We start from the raw sequence: 5,878 nt of genomic DNA on the forward strand, positions 1-5,878 counted from the left end.
CTGGAGCTGGGGTGATAAAGTTTCAGCTCTCTTGGGCCCCTCAAAGTAAAGAGGCTCTTAAAATACTGACCTTCTCTTATTAATTTTTATCATCTTTTATAGTTGAAGACTACTGCATTATTTCATCTTTCCATCTCTACCTCACAAAAAATAACAAAAGCAGAATCTTTTCCCCAAAAAGGAGGTGAAAGGTACAACTTGTGCTGCTATAGAATAAAAAAGAGAGAACCAGAAAAATTCTTTAATTTTCCCCCTCTTCAAAAAAGAGAGAGTCCACAATTATTCTAGTTTAGTAGGGAAATAAATAGGAATAGTTAGAAATCTCTGACTTATAAGTAGCTTCTCTGTAGTATGAAAATGCTGGGCTGACTAGGACATGAAAAACACATGGTACCTAAGCTCATATGAAAAGTAAACTGAGAATGGAAATACCCATCTGAAGCTTTAGATGAGAATACAAGTATTCCAGAAAAGGAAGGGGAACACTTACACCTTGGCCCAGTCTTATAAGCAGAGGTAAGTACTGACAATAACTAGCCCGTGTTCAGTGAGGACATGCTCCATGCCAAGTACTGTGTTTTATTTAGTCTCAGTGAATCCTCTCCACAGTCCTATGAGCCTGCTACCATTGTCATCACCATTTTACAAATGAGGTAATTAAACTTAGACAAGGTAAACTATGCAACCTTGTAGTTTACAAAGGAGGGTTGCAATTTAGACTCAATGACCCTGCTCCTAACCACAACCTTATGTTGTCTACAAACCCAGAAGGGACTAGAAATAACAGAGCCTAGAAGCATTCATGGACAAATAATGTATCAAAATAAAATTTTATTTGCAAAATTAGAAAACGATTCCTCAAATGGGAGCCAATTTTCCTGCTTATTTTTTCAGATGTTTAAATTAGCTGATACTCACTTTGTATCAACCTTTTAGATATAATCTGGCAATCCTCTGTTTTCTGATCTCCAGATCTACTTATTGTCTATAAAACAGTAAGATTTTTTTTTTTCAGAGCACAGGCAAATAAAACCTATTGATTTGTATAACAAACATTTATTGGGTGCCTATACTATGCCAGAGGAGAAGGCAATGGCACCCCACTCCTGTACTTTTGCCTAGAAAATCCCATGGGCAGAGGAGCCTGATAGGCTGCAGTCCATGGGGTTGCTAGAGTCGGACACGACTGAGCGACTTCACTTTCACTTTTCACTTTCATGCATTGGAGAAGGAAATGGCAACCCACTCCGGTGTTCTTGCCTGGAGAATCCCAGGGATGGGAAGCCTGGTTGGCTGCCGTCTATGGGGTCGCACAGAGTCGGACACGAAGCGACATAGCAGCAGCATACTATGCCAGACACCGTTCCAGGTACTAGGCAGATAAAGCCTCTATTCTCAAGGAGTTCACATTCAGATGGCCTTGTGCAGGAGTACAGAGCTGGAGGGAGAATAGTCGTTCAGTTGCTCAGTCATGTCTCTTTGTGAATCCATGAACTGCAGCATGCCAGGCTTCCCTGTCCTTCGCTATCTCCTGGAGTTTGGGCAAATTCATGTCCAATGAGCTGGTGATGCTATCTAACCATCTCATCCTCTGCCACCCCCTCCTCCTTTCACTTTCAATCTTTCCCATTATCAGGGTCTTTTCCAATGAGTCAGCTCTTTGCATCAGGTGGCCAAAGTATTGGAGCTTCAGCTTCAGCATCAGTCCTTCCAATAAATATTCAGGGCTATTTTCCTTAGGATCAACTGATTTGATCTTGCAGTCCAAGGGACTCTCAGGAGACTTCAGAACCACCATCCAAAAACATCAATTCTTTAGTGCTTAGCACTTCTTTATGGTCCAACTCTCACATCCATACGTGACTACTGGAAAAACCATAGCTTTGACTATACAGATCTTTGGCAGCAAAGTGATGTCTCTTCTTTTTAATACACTGTCGAAGTTTTTCATAGTTTTCCTTCCAAGGAGCAAGTGTCTTTTACTTTAACGACTGCACTCACTGTTCATAGTGATTTTGGAGACTAAGAAAATGAAATCTATCACTGCTTCAACTTTTCCCCCTTCTATATGCCATGAAATGATGGGACTGGATGCCATGATCTTCATTTTTTTCATGCTGAGTTTCAAGCCAGGTTTTTCACTCTCTTCTTTCAGCTCCAGCAAGAGGCTCTTAAGTTTCTCTCTACTTTCTGCCATTAGAGTAGTATCATCTGCATATCTAAGGTTGCTGATATTTTTCCTGGCAATCTTGATTCCAGCTTGTGGTTCATTTAGCCCCACATTTCACATGATGTACTCTTCATAGAAATTAAATAAGCAGGGTGACAATATACAGCCTTGTCAGACTCCTTTCTCAATTTTGAACCAGTCCATTGTTCCATGTCCAATTCTAACTGTTGCTTCTTTACCTGCCTACAGGTTTCTTAGGAGACAAGTAAGATATTCTGGTACTTCCATCTTTAAGAATTTTCCAGTTTGTTGTGATCCACATAGTCAAAGACTTTAGCATAGTCAATGAAGCAGAAGTAGATGTTTTTCTGGAATTTCCTTACTTTCTCTATGATCCAATGAATGTTGGCATTTTGACCTCTAGTTCCTTTCTTTTCTAAGCCCAGCTCTTTAGAAAACTTTAAATCAGTTTGGAAAATAACAACATTTGTGAAAAGTGTGAACCAATTTTATTGAAAGTCACTCTGTGATAAAATCTGCATGCTCAGTTTTCATAGGATATTCGTTCTTTTAAATGTCTTGTCATTTTCATGACCCAACTACAACATCTGTGCAAATGATTTCTTGTGCTTTTCCATGACCTGAGCTTCAGTCCCTTCTCTCCAATCTCCTGCTAGACCCTGTATCTGAATTTTCTATCATCTTACAATCGAAAGGTCCAAATTCAACCAAGCACCTCTCCACACAAGCCAACTCCTCTTCCCGATGGCCCAGTTTTAGTCCAAGGAGATTTATTTTGTTATGAGGCTCAACAATGCTATTCTTCCTTTATCTCCCTAGTGACTCCACCTTTAGCCATAAAGTCACCAAACTCTCAAGTGGAGTTCTTTAACCACTTTTATCTAAAGACCAATTATTTTTTTAATGTTCAACCCTTCAAAGATCAATAATTTTATAAAATGAAAAATGCATTACTAGAAAATTAAATGATAAAAATTTCTCATAAAATTAATTTTAATAAATTAAGTAAATGCAAATACAACATAAAAAAGAAAAAATTAGAAAACTGTACTTGTTTATTGAAATTGAGCAAATAGGTGATTAATATAGTTAATTGTTATTTTTTCACTCACAAGGTATTGTTTTTGCAATTATAATTGAGTAAAATAACAATTCCCAGTAAGAAACACCTACCTGATTATTTTGAAAGAATTGTGTTCCTGTAGTTTTATAGGTTTTAATATGCCCCTTGCTGGTTAACTCATCTAATCTTGTCTCCAGAGGATAAAGCTGCCTCAGAGGATAATGTATGTTTAAAACTTTTTCTGTTGTTTTATTTAAATAAAAAACAACCCAAACAATATTTACTTAAGTTTCTTAAGAAGCTATTTAAAGCAATTTCAACAAAGCTCAGGATATTCACTCTTAACTTTTATAGGATATAAAGAAAGTGATGTTGTATTTTTAAAACTGACATTTAATTTTTCATCAGTAACCAGTTCTAAAATGAGTTGTGTAAAATTACAGTTAAATTGAAATTAGATCTGATGAAAGAAACAGATCTGGATCCATTTCATGCATAAGTTTCCTATGCACGAAAGAAATAGATCTGGATCCATTCTATGCATGAAACAGAATCCAACAACATATTAAAAAGATCATACATCATCATACATCATGACCAAGTGGGCTTTATCCCAGGGATGCAAGGATTCTTCAATATTTGCAAATCAATCAATGTGATATACCACATTAACAAATTGAAAGATTAAAAACCATACAATTATCTCAATAGATGCAGAGAAAGCCTTTGACAAAATTCAACAGCTATTTATAATAAAAACCCTCCAGAAAGCAAGCAAAGAAGGAACATACCTCAATATAATAAAAGCCATATATGATAAACAGCAAACATTATTCTCAATGGAAAAAAACTGAAAGCATTTCCCCTAAATTCAGGAACAAGACAAGGGTGCCCACTCTCACCACTACTATTCAACATAGTTTTGGAAGTTTTAGCCACAGCAATAAGAGAAGAAAAAGAAATAAGAGAAATCCAGATTGGAAAAGAAGAAGTAAAACTCTCACTGTTTGCAGATGATATGATCCTCTGCATATAAAACCCTAAAGGTACCACTAGAAAAATACTAGAGTTAATCAATGAATATAGTAAAGTTGCAGGATATAAAATTAACACACAGAAATCCCTTGCATTCCTATACACTAACAATGAGAAAACAGAAAGAGAAATTAAGGAAACAATTTCATTCACCATTGCAAGGAAAAGAATAAAATACTTAGGAATAAATCTACCTAAGGAAACAAAAGACCTATATATAGAAAACTAGAAAACATTGATGAAATAAATCAAAGATGGCACAAATAGATGGAGAAATATACTCTGTTCGTGGGTCAGAAGAATCAATATAGTGAAAATGAGTATACTACCCAAAGCGATCTATAGATTCAATGCAAGTCCTATCAAGCTTCCAACAGTATTTTTCACAGAACTAGAAAAAATAATTTCACAATTTGTATGGAAATACAAAAACCCTCAAACAGCCAAAGCAATCTTGAGAAAGTAGAGTGGAACTGGAGGAATCAACCTGCCTGACTTCAGACTTTACTAACAAAGCTACAGTCATCGAGACAGTATGGTACCGGCACAAAGACAGAAATATAGATCAATGGAACAAAATAGAAAGCCCAGAGATAAATCCATGCACCTATGGACACCTTATCTTTGACAAAGGAGGCAAGAATATACAATGGAATAAAGACAATCTCTTTAACAAGTGGTGCTTAGATAACTGGTCAACCACCTGTAAAAGAATGAAACTAGAACACTTTCTAACACCATTCACAAAAATAAACTCAAAACGGATTAAAGATCTAAATGTAAGACCAGAAACTATAAAACTCTTTGAGGAAAAATAGGAAAAACACTCTCTGACAAAAATCATATCAGGATCCTCTATGACCCACCTCCCAGAGTAGTTATAAAAGCAAAAATAAACAGACCTAATTAAATTTAAAAGCTTTTGCACAATGAAGGGAACTATAAGCAAGGTGAAAAGACAGAGTTCAGAATGGGAGAAAATAACAGCAAACAAAGCAACTGACAAAGATTTATCTCAAAAGTATACAAGCAGCCCATGCAGCTCAATACCAGAAAAATAAGTGACCCAATCAAACAGACATTTCTCCAAAGAAGACATATAAATGGCTAACAAACACATGAAAAGATGCTCAACATCACTCATTATCAGAGAAATGCAAATCAAAACCACAATGAGGTACTATCTCATGCCAGTCAGAATGGCTGCTATCAAAAAGTCTACTAACAATAAATGCTGGAGAGAGTGTGGAAAAAAAGGGAACCCTCTTACACCGTTGGTGAGAATGCAAACTAGTATAGCCACTATGGAGAACAGTGTGGAGATTCCTTTAAAAACTGGAAATAGAACTGCCATACTGTCAGGGGACATTCAACTTTAAGGGATCCAATATGTTGCATTGTCCTTTGTGTGCCATTTCTCAAGGACTCTGTGTTCCTTAGCAGTTCCTGGAATACAGGAACGAGTAGAGCTGCATGCAGTTCTCAGGACTGAGACCATGGGAAAGGGCACCTGCTTGGATTCCTTTTAGTCACTCCCTTCAGTGACTCTCTTCAGCGACCTTGTGTTTATTAGATTTTGTTGCAACTGG

General features: G+C 36.7%; 1 protein-coding gene across 1 annotated transcript in view; it reads right to left on the reverse strand.

Moving 5' to 3' along the window:
• The window catches only part of LOC109561285 (sperm-associated acrosin inhibitor-like), a 154,701-nt gene that overhangs the window by 53,725 nt on the left and 95,098 nt on the right, over positions 1 to 5,878 (reverse strand). The gene's annotated exons all lie outside the window — the stretch shown is intronic.

This window comes from Bos indicus, chromosome 7 (genome assembly GCF_029378745.1).
Source record: "Bos indicus isolate NIAB-ARS_2022 breed Sahiwal x Tharparkar chromosome 7, NIAB-ARS_B.indTharparkar_mat_pri_1.0, whole genome shotgun sequence".
Taxonomy (NCBI): Eukaryota; Metazoa; Chordata; class Mammalia; order Artiodactyla; family Bovidae; genus Bos; species Bos indicus.